This window comes from Vipera berus, assembly GCF_964194415.1.
Source record: "Vipera berus genome assembly, chromosome: 1".
Lineage (NCBI taxonomy): Eukaryota > Metazoa > Chordata > Lepidosauria > Squamata > Viperidae > Vipera > Vipera berus.
Window position 1 is genome coordinate 73,304,982 of NC_138202.1, and position 16,823 is coordinate 73,321,804.

At 40.0% G+C, this 16,823-nt stretch overlaps 1 protein-coding gene across 5 annotated transcripts in view; it reads left to right on the plus strand.

Moving 5' to 3' along the window:
- ZFP36L1 (ZFP36 ring finger protein like 1) overlaps window positions 1–16,823 on the plus strand; it is a 39,059-nt gene that overhangs the window by 19,563 nt on the left and 2,673 nt on the right. For 2 of the 5 annotated variants that reach the window (XR_014028490.1, XR_014028494.1), the window contains 2 exons: window positions 2,706–2,910; window positions 8,030–8,862. The gene's annotated coding sequence lies outside the window, so the exon portion shown is untranslated. Of the gene's footprint in view, window positions 1–2,705; window positions 2,911–6,533; window positions 6,646–7,329; window positions 7,398–8,029; window positions 8,863–14,657; window positions 15,148–15,243; window positions 15,455–16,113; window positions 16,205–16,823 lie in introns of those variants that run through there. The other 3 variants (XR_014028491.1, XR_014028492.1, XR_014028493.1) reach the window with 3 other exon arrangements.

Consider the following 16,823-nt stretch of genomic DNA (forward strand, 5'->3'; position numbering starts at 1 on the left):
GTTCTATGAAGCCCTACAGCACCTGATAGAACTAACACCAAAAAATGATATCCTTATCATCATGGGGGATTAGAATGCTAAAGTAGGAAGCCAAAAGATAACCGGAATAACAGGCAAGTTTGGCCTTGGAGTACAAAATGAAGCAGGGCACAGGCTGATAGAATTTTGTCAAGAGAATACGGTGGTCATAGCAAACACTCTTTTCCAACAACCCAAGAGACGGCTCTACACATGGACATCACCAGACGGTCAACACAGAAATCAGATTGACTATGTGCTCTGTAGCCAAAGATGGAGAAGTTCTATACAGTCAGTAAAAATAAGACCAGGAGATGACTATGGCTCAGACCACGAGCTTCTCACTGCAAAGTTTAGGCTTAATCTGAAGAAAGTAGGGAAAAGCACTAGGCCACTCAGGTATGAAGCAAATCATATCCCTGTTGAATATACAGTAGAGGTGACAAATAGATTTAAGGAATTAGATCTGATAGACAGAGTGCCTGAAGAACTATGGACAGAGGTTCGCAACACTGTACAACAGGTAGCAACCAAAACCATCCCAAAGAAAAAGAAATGCAAGAAAGCAAAATGGCTGTCTGAGGAAGCTTTGCAAATAGCTGAGGACAGGAGGGAAGCAAAAGGCAAGGGAGAAAAAGAAAGATACGCCCAATTGAATGCAGAATTCCAGAGAATAGCTAGAAGAGATAAGAATGCCTTCTTAAATGAACAGTGCAAAGAAATAGAAGAAAATAGAATAGGGAGGACCAGAGATCTCTTCAAGAAAATTGGAGATGAAGGGAATGTTTCATGTAAAAATGGGCATGATAAAGGACCAAAATGGCAGGGACCTAACAGAGGCAGATGAGATTAAGAAAAGGTGGCAAAATTACACAGAAGAACTATGCAAGAATGAGCTTAATGTCCCTGATAACCACGATGAGGTGGTCACTGACCTCAAGCCAGACATCCTAGAATGTGAAGTGAAGTGGGCCTTAGAAAAACTGAGCAACAACAAAGCTAGTGGAGGTGACAGTATTCCAGCTGAGCTATTCAAAATCTTAAAAGACGATGCAGTAAAAGTGCTACACTCAATTTGCCAGCAAATTTGGAAAACTCAACAGTGGCCACAGGATTGGAAAAGATCAGTTTACATTCCAATTCCAAAGAAAGGCAGTGCCAAAGAATGTTCAAACTATCGCACCATTGCACTCATTTCACATACTAGTAAAGTTATGCTTAAAATCCTACAAGCTAGACTCCAGCAGTATGTGGATCGAGAACTACCAGAAGTACAGGAAGGATTTCAAAGAGGCAGAGGAACTAGAGATCAAATTGCCAACATACACTGGATCATGGAGAAAGCTAGGGAGTTCCAGAAAAACATCTACTTCTGCTTCATTGACTATGCTAAAGCCTTTGATTGTGTGGATCACAACAAAATGTGGCAAGTTCTTAAAGAGATGGGAATACCAGACCATCTTATTTGTCTCTTGAGAAATCTATATGCGGGTCAAGAAGCAACAGTGAGAACTGGACACAGAACCACTGATTGGTTCAAAATTGGGAAAGGAGTCCGGCAAGGCTGTATACTGTCGCCCTGCCTATTTAACTTATATGCAGAGCACATCATGAGAAAGGCAGGGCTAGATGAATGAAAAGTTGGAATTAAGATTGCCGGGAGAAATATCAACAACCTAAGATATGCAGATGATACCACTCTAATGGCAGAAAGTGAAGAAGAACTAAAGAGCCTCTTGTTGCAGGTAAAGAAGAGGAGTGCAGAAGTTGGCTTGAAACTTAACATTAAGAAAACCAAGATCATGACATCCAGCTCTCTCAATTCCTGGCAAATAGATGGGGAAGAAATGGAGGTAGTGACAGATTTTATTTTCCTGGGCTCCAAGATCACTGCAGATGGGAACTGTAGCCAAGAAATTAAAAGACACTTGCTCCTGGGAGGAAAGCAATGGCAAATCTACACAGCACACTAAAAAGCAGACATCACCCTGTCAACAAAAGTGCATAAGACGGTAGAGGACAGGAAGACCTGGAGGAACGTTGTCCATGGGGTCGCGATGGGTCGGACACGACTTTGCAGCTAACAACAGCAAATACAACTAAAGATTGTATTAGCTTTTTTGGCTGCCGCCGCACACTGTTGGCTCGTGTTTAAGTGATCGTCCACTAGGACTCCAAGGTCCCTCTCACAGTTTCTGTTTTTGAGCCAGATTTTGCCTAGTCTGACTTCACTCAAAAGATCTCAATAACAGGAGAAGGAAACTTCTAATGGCTAGGTTTAGCATGAGACTGGGGATCTTATAGAGCATTCAAGTCTGTCCTGGCTTAATTAGTACCATGGGTTTTCTCTCTCCCTCCAAGTATAGGTGTGAATAGAACAACACAGTTGGAGATTGTAATCTCTCCAGTCTGCTGTTGCTTACCTCATCCTTTCTTTACATATATTTGGGTTCTGCAGAGGTATACCACAGGCTTATTGCTATGCTTTGCACTTTGTAGCCTTTGCAACTACCCTTGTTTATCATCTGCCTTCTCTGTACGGTGTCACACATCTGTATCTGCCAACTGCTTCACAGTGCATGAATGTGTAATTTGCTTAGCAAGCTGCTTACTGACTTATGGTATATTCTCACTGCAAGCAATTTGTGATCAGCCTGAAAGCAGACACCATTTTTCCCTCATTTCAGATTCATATTGATTCTGCCTATCCTGAATATGGATTATCACCAAACAATAGCAGGAGCTTTCCTGAGATATTGTAATGTGAAGAAAAAAAAAGAAAAGAAAAGAAATAAGAACCGTAAGAGATGAGACAAATACAGCTAGACTGGGGAATGATGTTCTACATAGGTTGGATCTACATGTGGCATCTATCTCTGCTTCAGCATCAAGGTGAGACATGCCACCACATGGTGCAAACCTTGGCTTGTTGTAGCATGCTCTGTTCCCACAGATTAACCTCACCCTCCTTTCTATAAAGCACAGAATCACAAGGCCCCCACCCATCCCCAAATGCCACACAGAACTGTATGTTCTACTGGGTGTTTTTAACCACATACTTCCTCTAACAGTTTTATTTTGTTTCTGCGCTGGAGCTGAGGCTTGATTGGTGGTAGAGGGCGTGGGGTTTGTGGCATTGACTAAATCTACCACTTCTTCATGAAGATTGCTGTTTCAGCAGTCAGACAGCTACCGTTGTTATTGGGTTTTTTCTTTAGCACAGCTGTCCCAGAACAAATCTTTCCTGTAGCTGATAAGAGGCATACCAGACAAAACCAAAGGCTCTCTAGTCCGTTGTCTTATCCTTCCCCGTGGCTAATGAGAGGAAGACTGCTGACATTCAGAAAAATATCTTACTTGGGTAATGGAAAGGGGAAAGAAAACGATTATTTAGCTTGAGGGAGAAAATAATACGTTATGCAAAGTTTATTACAGTTAATTACACCGTTACAGTTTTCCTACAACCAACTGGGTTGAGATTGTCAGATGACCTAAAATATAAGACCCATGCTGTCTATGTAATACGTTGTTAAAGTATGTGCCTCTTCCATAAATAAATGAACTGGGGATACTAATGCTAATAGTAGGTTGACTAACACATATGTCCATAAGCTCCTTAGTTACATAAACAGAACACTCAAATAGTAAACCCACTTAAATTTTAATAACGCCAGCCATTTTAAGCTTTTTTCAGTATGGCTATTATTCAGCCCCATGAAATGTGTATACTTTGCCTTTCCCATAATGAGAACCATATCTCTTGGAAGTCCATCCAGCTGAGGTACTAAAGCTGAGGCCCATAAGCTTTGAGAACCAATCATTTCATGTATCAGAACCAGGTGGTTTGGTTCTCATTTCTAAAATGGTATTATGATACCACATTTAAATCATGCTCTGGGAATTCAGTAATCCAAAAAGTATAAATTTTGCACAGGGGTTTTAAAAATGGAGAAAAGAATCAGAGGTAGGCAGCTACATAATATAATCTCTATTGATGTCAATTCTTTCAGTATAATTAATTGGAGTTTGTTTATATTAAATCAATTTATATGGCTGCCCATCTCAAAGATACAACTCAGGGAAGCATATAATATATTAAAAATGATAAGAACAACAATATCAGTGAAACATAAAGCATCTACAATAGGTGCTAAGAAAAATTAACCAGCAAGACAATGGCAATGCACAGGCTGCCTAACCTCACAACTTTCATGCTAAGGAGCATATCGAGGTCTTCCCTATTCTGGAATTGTGCCAGAAAGTGCCTGCTTTCTAGGTCCCATTAGGTGGCACTCCTTAATTGAGGAACCCAGAAGCAAACCTCTCCTATTGGAGCTAGTGGGATAAATAGAAGCAACCAGAGAAAAGAAATAACCTGGCCCCATGCTGTGATGAGTTTTAGAAGTGACAATCAGCACTTTGAAGTATACTGGGAGTTGGTGCACTCACAGAGCAGAAGTCATATACTGAGGTGCATCCATAACTTTACCTGTGTCACCACATACTGGATGAGTTGCAGCTTCCAGATGGTCTCTTAAGCCCAAGGTACAGCATATTGCAATAATCCACTTGGGAGGTAAAACATGAGTGACTAGGAGTAGTGCCTCCCAGGTCAGGAATGGGCACAACTGGGGCACAAAAGAAATTTCTTCAAAAGTCCACAGCTGTCACTTTTCCAATAGGAGCCATGTACCTAGGAAGATCTGTCTCACCCCGATGGGACTAGCCTGCCCCACTCATGCCAGCAGAGGGGATATACTGTGGATCCCATCAGACAAGGAATTCTGCAGCTCCTGCCCTCTGGAACATCTTACCCCTTGAGAGGACACGAGGAGGGTTCCTACCCTCCTGACGTTTTGTAAGAGCCTTAAGACTTGGCTCTGCCAGATGTCTTGGGTACCCAGTGAGGGAGCTTCTTACTGGAGGTGGTTGACTAATTAAAAGTCAACCCCACCTCTTCCCCTATGTGCCCAGCTCCCTTCTTTGTCATCTTGTGCCCATGATTTTGGCTGTTAATTAATGGTTTTAATCCGCTTTGTTTTTTATAATGGATGATTTTAATGTTCAATGTTTTTATGTTGTAAGCCACCTAGAGTCATTGGATATGAGCTGGGCAGCAAATAAATTTCACAAACAAATAAATACTCCCAAGGTGTGCACTGGTTGTATTTGGTAGTGCAACATTATCCAGAACAAGAGATGGAAAATCCCTGGATCTAGGCGAGTGGGGGAGGGCTAAAATCTACAGCCAATCAGTCTTGCCAGGATTGAGCTAAAGCCTGTTTCTCCCCATCCAGACTCTCACAGCCTCTAAATGCTGAGACAGAACCTCCATGGCATCATTCAGCCTGGAGCAGACATGTAGAGCTGTTATCATCAGCACGGTTTTGGTATCACCACATACTGCTCAATGATCTTGCCCAGTGTCTTCACAGATAAATAGGAGTCGGAAGAGCACTGAGCCTGAAGGACCTCACAAAGAATGAAGAATGGGCTCCATTTCTCCACCTTTATTAACATAAACTTGAATTGGTCCTGGGAAGAGGAGAAAAAAAATAGCACAAAAGCATGCCTTCCACTCCCAATCCTTGGAACTAGTCCAGGATGCCAGATTGAAAGCCACAAAGAGATCAAGGAGAGCCAGAATACATAGACACACACACACACACACACACACACACACACACACACACTCCTGTTAGAGATAATCCACAAATGCAATCAATTCTATTTCAGTTCTGTACCCAGTCAGGTCTAAACCTCAGCTGAAAAGGGGCTCAAATAATTTCTTTATAAATAATAATTCTTTCAGAATTCTCTGAAGCTGCAGTTCAACCACTTTTCAATAGCTTCTCTAAGAAGGGAAGATTGGAAATGAGATGAAAGATACCCCAATTTGTCAGATCAAAAGATAACTTCTTGAGGAGGGGCTTGTCATTTTAAGCAGAGATGGGACCACTCCCTCTCTCAAGGTTGAATCCATCAGTGCCACAATTCAGCTACCTGGAGGGACATGGGTCCAACACACAAATGGCCAAACACCATTCCAAAAACCCTGTGCAATTAATCAAAGCCAGTAAGACCAAATTCATCCCAGATAAGCAGGCCTGATTGGGTCTTGGTGAGGTCCATGAGAACTGGCTCACAGCCTGGAGTCAATCTAAGCAACTTTATCCAATAGATCAGGGGTCCTCAACCCTTGAGCTGTGGACCAGCATGGCCTCCAGGAACCAGGCCGTGCAAGTGAGCGAAGCCCCATTCACACACGTGCAAGATCCAGGCAGCAGGTCTTAACAGCAACTCTCAATTAAACTAACTTTGTTTATGCCTGGTTTGAAATAATGGGAACATTCAGATGTTTCAGGTTAAGCATGTAGATTAAATCCATTTTCTCATCTAGTTGCACAACCCCAAATTGCTCCTTCCTTCCTTCCTTCCTTCCTTCCTTCCTACCAAAAGCTATTCTTTTCTATATTGTGATTAGCATCCTTACCCCCCACCCTATTTCTATCCAGGAAATCACTGCTTATTAAACAAAGTACGTGGGGGATGCACAATCTTCTCTCTCACAAAGGCTTGGATGTGGCCTCCAGGGTTGTCCACCTCAGTATTGATGTTAATCCACAGGTCAGAAATTAATAATAATAATAAAAACTTTTAAGAGCTGCAGAAACAAGCAAAGCACAACATCCCTTAGAAATGAGGAAGAAACAGTCAGAAACATTACATATTGTGCCTCTCTGTAAGTTCTCCTCTCACTATGCAGTAGTCAGTATGTATAGCCTTAAAGTACAGTGTTCCCCGAAAATAAGACCCAACCAGAAAATAAGCCCTAGCATGATTTTTCAGGATGCTTGTAATACAAGCCCCATCTTCAATATAGCCCCAGTTAAGATTGTCAGTCAGACGGGCGCATTTAGTACTGTATTTTCCCAAACATAAGACCTAACCAGAAAATAAGCCCTAATGCGTCTTTTGGAGCAAAAATTAATATAAGACCCGGCCTGGCCTGATGGGGGATGGGTTGGGATCTTACTGTTGTTTTTAATATATCTATTTATTGTTTTAGCTTGGGCATTGTGTTTAATTCTGTTTTAACTTTTGTATCTTTGTATTTTTATATGTTTGCCCTGTTCACCGCCCTGAGTCCTTCGGGAGAAGGGCGGTATATAAATAAAATAATTATTATTATTATTATTATTATTATTATTATTATTATTATTATTATTATTATTATTATTATTATTATTATTATTATTATTATTATTATTATTGGAAAATGGTAGCAGGTCTCTATTCTGTTGATTGTAGACTTTTGAAGAATGTAGCATATAGATTCCCAGGCAAACCTCAACTCTACCTAAAAGAAAGACTCTCTGGTAATTCTTTTAACTACCGGTAATTCACAAAGCTTCTTTTTGTGACTGAGTGACGAAGCAAAGCCCAAGTGCTAAATTAAATCCTGTCTGAGGAGTGGGGGAAGGAAAAAGTTTTCTGAGGCCTAATTTGCTTAATTTAGTTTACATAGTCATAACTGATTATACTAGCTAGGATTACTGGAAGTAATGTGAATGGTGGAAAAAGAATCATTTTGCATTGAGAGTTAGAGGGAAAGATGGCATTAGGAATTACCGTTGATTTTTATATGTGTGTGTTGTGTACTTTGGCTCTAAAAATATGTTTATGCTGAATCACCTTAATTAACTAGAGTTTATTATTTCAGCCACACTGTAGAAATACTGTCCCGTTTTGGAACAAGAAAAGTTAAACCATTGTTTGAAGCTGGTTTGTGAGTTTAGATTATTTTAAAACTGGTAACCAGGACTTCCTGCTAGAACGAAGTGGCAACTATGAATGTTAAGAAATTCTGATGAGGAATGAAGAGGCTATATGTGCAGATCAAAGATTCATTTGTATTTTGTTTTACTGTAGGCTGAATGATGCTTTTTCTGAATACAGCCATTATTAATCTACCCTAACTATATTTACTGGTGTTATTATTTTAAACTAGACTTGAACTTGGAACTTTCTACAGATGGCTGAGAATATCTTCATCGGCCAGCCTTGCTGCATCCCAAACCCAGCAACCCAGACACCCATCCTCAAAAGCCACAACTTCTCAGTTCTGATTCATCACCACATAATGAAAAACAACCATTTAGAAAAATGACACAAAAGTGAAAGAATTTGTCATCTGGGAAAAGAGGCCAATATAAAATAACTTCACCAAATTACAAGGAACAAATGCTATTAATCCCCGCGTCAGTTTACTATCCAGTATATAGCTTGTTTTGCAGAAAATAATTGTGTGTGATACGTTTCTGAAGCACAATAGAGCTGCAGTCTTCCTTTCCAACCAGGGAAGTTCTCCTTCCCTGTTGTTGATCCATCTTCTGCTCTTTCACATATTCTGTTATGTGCAGCTGAAAGGAGTTAGGAGTTCTGACTCCCCACTCCAGAGGGCTAATAAAATAGGTATTAAGAGAGCAGTGCTAAAGAGGCATAATATGTGCTCTTGCAGTCTCTTAAGAACTTAAGCACGTAGAGTCTGACTGTGAAGCAAATCACATTCAGTTTTGTGTAAAAAATATTGAAAAGCTCTCTATTCTTCTATATTTCCTCTTCCGAGTGTGAGTTAGAGTTGCTTTCCATAGTGCAACAGTTCATAATGTACTTTGGCTTGTACTCCAGGGCACTGCTAGTCTAAGTAGGAGGAACAACCAGGATCCAAAAACTGACTTCATTTTGGGGATAGATGCTAAGACTTTTTAAACTCAGTGTTAATGTTTGCGTTGTGTTTTCTCCAAACCTTCAACTGAATAAAGTGCAGGAAGGCAAATGCAATTTTTGTCAGACTTTCACTGGCTTCATAACCTTACAGGATATTAATTACATTTCTTCACATACCCAACAAGTTGCAAATGTTTTGTGCTGTATTGGTATTCACAAACTAACATTTGGGTGGTTTGATACTGTCTAAAATTATTTTGGATGCTAGAACTTCCCAATTTATTAGAGGCCAGCACATAAGAACATCTGAATAATGTCTTCAAGCAAAAATGAAGACAGTCCAAAGCCTTTTTAAAAAAACACCTTTGGAACAACCATGACCTGCATGACTGAGAATCTCCATAGACATTTAAGTAACATAAAAATGGAAACCTAATTTTTTTCTAGCTCAACAGAGAAGGAAGAAGTTACTGCTTCAAGAAAGAGCAGCTTGCAATCAAAAAAATATTGGGTCTCCAAACTTGGTCACATCCAGACCATTCTCAAGTCTACCTATGTTTATAATACTTTCTTGTTTTGTTTCTCTTCTATGAGCCAAGAGAAACTGCAGCATGGAAACTAATCATAGTTATATGCAGGTGCCTGATGCAGGAAGACCATGTAATTAATTGCTACTTATGGATCCATACTATTGGATGTTAAGGATTTATAGTTGGATTCAGTAATGGATGTAATTTCTGAACTACAGTAATCAACTAACAGTTGATAGTGTTAGAATTTAGAGAAATAGCTGCAATTGCTTAGAGAAAGTGTGTACAGTACACCTTTCAGCTCTATCACCGAAACCCACTCTATATTATTCACACATTTAAACTTTGTTTGTCCTGGACTCTTAATTCATAGGATTATATACAAACAAAAAGGGATTGCAAAGAATTACAAAGAAAAGCACAAGAGTTACCCAAAGGCCTATTTAAGGAATAGGCAACTCTTTGGACCAGCAGTAGATCTTCAACTTTGAAAGCATGCTGTGGGTCTTCTGAAAACGGTCAGGGCAAAGGGTTTATCTGTTTACAAAATGGCTTCCATAGCAGGCAACAGTAGCCTGTAAGCACCTCTTTATACATCTGATGTCCCAAGATACTTTCTCTTAGTTTATCTTTGGCTTTCTAAAAATTTCTGGGCACAAGTGCTGATTGCGGTTCAGCTCATGAATTGTTGTGGCAAAGATTAAAGTCACTATCCAAAAGGCAGTCCCTGCAAAGAGGTTTGGTGTCACCAAAATCCCTACTACATATGCAACTCAGGTGTAAAATAGGTTTGAACTACTAGATACTGCTGAGAGGGCACCTGATGAACTGTTGTAGGCAATTCAATTGACCATTACTGGAAATTGCAGAAGAACACATACCATACAAGAAGCCAGAAAAAAAGTGCAAGGGGCTCTCAAATGAAACCATCAAAATAGCTGAGCAGAGAAAATCAGCCAAGGCAGCAGGCAAAAACAGGAAAGAGCATGAAGACCGAATGCAGCTTTCCAGAGGATAATGAAGTTTACTGGGACTAGTGATGTAAACAGCGTGAAGCGGACTACATGAAGGGGCACAACAGGAATGCATTTATGCCCAAAGATCTGAGCACCATCTATTGCTTGTAAAGGCACCATTAAAAATAAGCAAGGGAAATAATTGTTCGACCAACAGGACTTCAGGAACAGAAGGCGAGAATATACAGAAGAGCTACATGCAGGTAGCAAAGGGGCCCATTGTTAGGATGATGAGGAAAGAGAGGTAGAAATAGAACCAGCTATCCTTGAGGAAAAGAACATATGGGCAATGAGCCAACTGCCAAACAACAAGACTCCAGGCGTGACACTATTCCTCCAGAATTACTGAGACCTGTAGCACTCACAATCATTAGAGACCTGTTGCAGAACATTTGGGAAACCAACACTTGGCCACGGCATTGGAAACACTCAGTGTTCATTCTACTGCCAAAATGGGTAGTTGCACAATTGCTCTCATCCCTCACATCAGCAAGATTCTGCTTAAAATTATAGAACAACATCTGGCACCAACCATCAAAAGGGAATTACCAGATTTCCAAGATGGCTTCTGAAGGGGTCGTGGTGACTCACAACCATATTGCAAATCTGCGCTAGATCGTGGAAAAATCTCACAAATATCAAAAGATCATTTACATGTGCTTCATTGGCTACAAGAAAGCCTTTGATTGTATTGATCATGAGGAGCTATGGACAGCCCTAAAAGACCTGGGGGTAACAGTACATCAGATCAAGTTGATGTAATCACTGTACAAAAATCAGGAAGCCACTGTGCGAATACCATTGGGAGATACTAATGGGTTTAAGATAGAGAAAGAATTTCCAAGAGTTGGACACAATTGAATGGATATCATCATCGTTGTCGTCGTCGTCATCAAATTTCTGAGCAGATGTATGAACTTTAAACAGAGAATGAGTCTGCAACTGTCTACAATATATTTCTAGCAATATAAAAGCTCCCATGTTTGAAACTAAAAGAATAACTTTAATAGTTAGATGAGGCAGAGAGGGTTATGAGGTTAAAGGAAGTGTCTTTTCCGAGAAATGCACTTATCAGATAAAGCATTTTACAAACTGAGCTCAACTTCTTACAGGTGGGTCTCTAGATCCTCTGCCCACAATCTTCTTACTGCATTCTGCCAGATCTCTGGTAAGAGCTTTTTTGGGGTACTGCCACCAACTGCTCTCTTCCAGAAGATGGACTTATCTGCACAGGTGTTATTTACGAAGAACAGAGTAGCAAACCTCCTCTGACCTTTCCCAGTAGCTTAGTCCATTGTTTCTCAACCTCAGGAGCTTTAAGAATATAGCCCCCAGCTAAAATTCCCAGCTAAAATAAATAAATAAATAAAGTTTTTTTAAACATTATGTATAAAAAAGCTAGGAAATTATCAGGAGTTAAAGACAAAGGGAAAAAGGAAAATAAAAAGGAAAGTAAACAACTAATTTGAAGAGATTTTCCCCAGCCCATCAGAAACACACAGGCACAGATCCAGGGCAGAAGGAAATAGGATGGGATAATAAGATAAAACAAAGATATGCAAAAAAACAAATTCCCAACAGCCCATTTCATTTCGTAAAATAAACCTTCTCAAACTAATCTAGCTCCACTGTTCCCGAGACTGATACATTTTTCTGGTTAACCAGTTCCAGACCCCATTGCTCACTTGGCTTTATGATAGCCGAGAAAGAGTGACTCCATTGCTACTTGTAAGAGGGAAGGTACAATGAAAACAAAATGGAATTTTCCTGTCCATTTTTTAAAAGTCCACCTGAGAGAGGGAATTGGAGTTCTTTCTCCCCAATCTCAGATGGTCACTCTCTACGGAGATAGATCCAATTTAAACTTTTTCTTAACTCTTTGTGTCTAAGCCTCTTGAGATGGGATTTTTCTCCATGCATTATAATCATGTTTATATCATTTTCATGCCAATAATACTGAAGTAGTTTGCCATTGCTTTCTTCAGCTTCCCACTTGAAGCTCTGGGATTTCCTGGTGCTCCCTGCATCCAAAACTGACCAGTCTAACCATTCTTGACTTTTGAGAATCAGCCAAGATTATCTATCTAGGCACAATGGAATGAACAAATATGAAGTTTTGAGCATGATCAATTGTTTCATTGTCTGTAACCAGTGAAAAACCTGATGAGTGAGAATGAGGAAGAGAAATATTAGCAAAGGTTGAAAAGGTCCCTCAGAGGGAAGTGGAAAGAATGATGCAAACAGCACAAATAACCAAAAAGAAAAGCGAAAACAGGAATAATTTTACATTAACCAGTACCAGTAAGGAAATCCTATCCAAAACTATCCAAGACTTTAAACAACAAGGATTTTTTAAATCTCTCACCACCATGACCAGTTAGTACTATAAGGATTTATAAAGATTGCTTTGCTGCTTCAAAATATTAAAAATGAATTCTAGTTATTCATTGAAAGTTATTTTTACTTTCAATTTCTACACTTAGAAAAGCTGCTAATGCTACACAGAAGGCTATGTTAGGTTATTGGTTGTGGCACTCACACAATCACATTCTTCATTACAACTCAATAGTGGTACATGCATTGATGGAAAAGTTGGTTATTCTATGGAAGGAAGCAAAGAGCAGTCTCTACTAAGGAAATAAGGTTGCTTCCAATAAGCAGCACTAAATCTTTTAGTATGAAAACTATCAGAATGATGGGAAACTAAGCCACTGATTTTTGGTAATTGTGGTCAGGATTTTGAGGATTGCCAAAAAGGGATACTGAGGTCACATATGGCTCTTGGATCTTGGATTTTCCCCTCCCCATATTCAGTTCAAAGAAAGACTACGTTCAAACCACAAATGTACTTATGCTGCCCGATCTCTCCACTGTTAGCATTTTTTGTAGTAAGATAATAAATTATTTACTTTTACTATTACAATATACAGAATGAACTGTTCTCTGCTGGAATGAAGATGAGGAATAAGAACAACAATGGCCTAAAGAATGAAAACAAAGCTAAAATAAGTCAATGGAAGAGCTCAGAAACGCAAACAAATGCCAGACGTTCTAAACAACTTAAAATAGAAGATATGGTGCTGCATGAAAAAAGTTATTTTGAGCACATTGGGGGTTCAGGTGGGAATGGGAGTCATTTTCCTGACATCCCCATTCCCATTCTTACTTGGGGAAGAGGGAAGGAAAAAAACCCCACATGGCTGAAATTTGCCCACCTTGTCTCAGGGTGACAGCATAATGGCTGTGGGCTGCCTGACCCTGTTTTGAGCTGAGCCTGCTCTCCACAACTATGATTGGCAGGGCTGAAGTTGGATTTAGCAAGTGCACTAGTTCATTTCCACATATGGACCAAGGGAAAGGTTCATCTTGTTCTTGCCTCAGTCAACGAAAAGCTTTGGCCCTGCGCTAAACTCTTTGTTGCCATCTCATAGTCATCTGGATTTTTGCTGTGCCAATATTGTGGCCTTGGTTATGGTAGTGATCTAGGATTTTTTTTTACTTTCCCTATCTCTGTTTGTAATGCTCATTTTGTCAACTTCATTTTCTTTATCTCTGTACTTTGACATTATCAGGTTTTTTAATCACAATGCTAATCTTTAAAAGCCAATTGTTATTCCTATAATTTTTCTTAAAGAAACCATTCTGTGCATTTTAGCTGGTTTTGTGTATATGTGAATGTTTACTCCATTGGCTGAAGAGCTGGTAGCCTAAACAGGCTTAAAATTACACACTTCTATTGTAACTGTTGGAGTTTGCAGCTGCTGCAAGGCTCAGACATATGTCCATGAACACACATACAGTTTTACCCATCCCATTGGGTGCTGGGAAAATCCTTAACAGGGATACAGGTCTAGAGATTATATGTATCCATAAGACGCAGCATGTACTCTAATGCGAATAACCTTTAACCCTAATCTTCTACTTTGAAAAGTGAACTTACCTATTAACAGTTGAAGCACACTAGTGTTCTGCTAGAGAGAGGTTCCCTGAAAATGGGCTCCAGCAAGAGTCTGAAAGCTCAGAAGACAAAAACCCTGATCCCAGTGACCGACCCAGATTGAATCCTTCAACATTATCTTGGGATACATACAGGGCTTTTTTTGTCATAGAATGCTCAGAATGGAGTTCCAGCACCTTTTTTGGATGGAACCTTGTAGGGTAGGCAAGGTGGGCTGTATGACATGTGTGAGTTCCGGCACCTTTTGTTTTTACAAAAAAAGCACTGGATACATATATTTGCTTTCATTCATGACATGAAGAATTTTTGCCTCCAAGGGAAGGACTTCTTGTTACTGCTGCTTGCTTTGACCAAAATATTGTCCTCATATATGCTTCCCCTTCATTACTGAATGTGTTTATATAGTTTCTGCATGTAAGAACATCAGAAAAACCCTGATGGATCACATCAAAGCTTCTCTAATTACAATGGAAGAAGCTGGAGGAGATGGCAAATAAGTGAAGAAAAAGAAATGCAGCTGACCAAGTGAGCACTACAAAAAATAGAAAATGAATCACTATATATATAGAACTGCCATATTTGTAATCCCCAAATCTGGACTAGTATTAGATACTAGCTAGTTGTTAGATACTAGTTAGCACAGTTAGTTGTCTGAATCTCTTTCCTGTAACTGATTTAGATTTTTGCAACCCAGATCTGAAAGTTCTACTGTAGTTGATTAAATTATATAAGATCCTTTCATGCAAACACAGTATTTCCCTATAGTTTTCTCTTGCCCTCTGCTTGCATTTCCAAAGCTAAATTAAAACATGCCAAATTATCTACTTGCCATTTGATTTTCTCTTGCATGTTATTTAAGGTAAAAGATTTAGCAAATTTTCTTAGGGATGCTGCATAGGAGGTTAAAGAATTAAAATGTAATTCTGCAGGTAAGAGAAGAAGCAAGGTCTAAAATTATTCTGAAATAGCTTTGTTTTACTTTATTTTATAGATTTATTAATTTCAAGGCTGTCAACTCCACTAGGACTCTGAGTGGCTTATAGATAAAAATTAAAATGAGATATATCAAGAGGAAAAAAGAAGACAGCGGAAACCCCAAAAGCCAAACAGCCAGGAACTAACTAATCAAGCAACCAAGGAGGCTTTCCTCATTCTAGTCCAGGGCCTGGGAGAACAACCAGGTGTCATTCAATTTATGAAAGGTCAGAAGGTAGTACACATTTCCAGGGGACACGATTCCCCAGGCAGAGCCATCACATAGATCCCAAAGATGCCACTGCTTAATCGACGGCGTGCCCCCTCTAGTTGCCGTATCTGGACAAATGGAAACATATGGAGATAGGCAGATAAGATTTAGGGGTCTGGATTTACCTGAGGTCCATGGTGTGATCTCAAAAGCCTTTTGAAAAATTCAAACCACTCATAAGAACGATTTTTTCATTCCCCACAGCTTATTGCTTGGGAAAAAGAGAAAAAGCTGTGAGAAATAGAACGAGAGGAAAAGATGGTTATCAAACCAAAGAGAAAGCATCAGAGAAGGAATGGGTACTCTCCACCTACTTTTGGATATTTTCTATTTATTTATAAATAAGATTAATATTGACCTTTTCCTCCAGAAGCTCAGAATAGTACTTACTTCCTCCAGTTTTCCCCATAATCTCAAATCCATTTGTGTGCAGAGACTCCCTGAATGACCCAAGGTCAAAAAGGGAGCTTCCTTGGCTGAGAGTAGACTTAAACCTTGGCCATTTGTCCTAATCCAACATCTTAACCTTAAATTATCTTTGTTATGTATGAAATTCAATGATAGTGTAATTAATACAGGGCTTTTCAACCTTTTCATCCATTGTACCACTTTTAGGATATGGCAACATCCGAGTACCACCAGTTGCCTAGCAAGGTGTCAAAAACTTGATGACCAAAAAAAAAAGGAAAAAAATGATGAAGTACAGGTAGTCCTCCACTTATAACAGTTCGCTTAGTGACTATTTGAAGTTACAATGGCACTGAAAAAAGTGCCCCCCAAGCCACAGCCGAGCAAGACACCTGCCTGCCCGCCCAACGGTGCTCTTCCTCCTGTCCAAGGTTTTCATTGTTGTGAGCATTTCTGTTGAGGATTGGTAGTGGGGGTGGGGTGGGGGGGTTGGTTTTATTTCCCCCGTCTGCTAGGTGGTTGCAGCAGGTTTTGGTCACTTCACATGACCCTGGGACACTGTGACCATCATAAATATGAATCATTTGCCAAGCATCTGAATGTAAATCACAAGACCCTGGGGATGCTTCAACATTCTAGCTGATCGGCGCTTCTTCTGGGCTCAGCAGAAGTGCCAGGATCAGTGCCGAGCTCCAGCTGGAGCCTGGCGCTGATCCTGGTGCTTCCACTGAGCCCTGACAGCCCTGCAGCTCCAGCCATATCTCGCTCAGGTTTGTGCGGTGCTGCCACCGGTTCAGCTCATTCCCCTCCCCCGCTACTTTTCTAGGATGGTCGCGTACCACCTGCCAGGTGCCAATGTACCACAGGTGGTACCCGTACCACTGGTTGAAAAGCCCTGGTGTAATACACCCTGATAT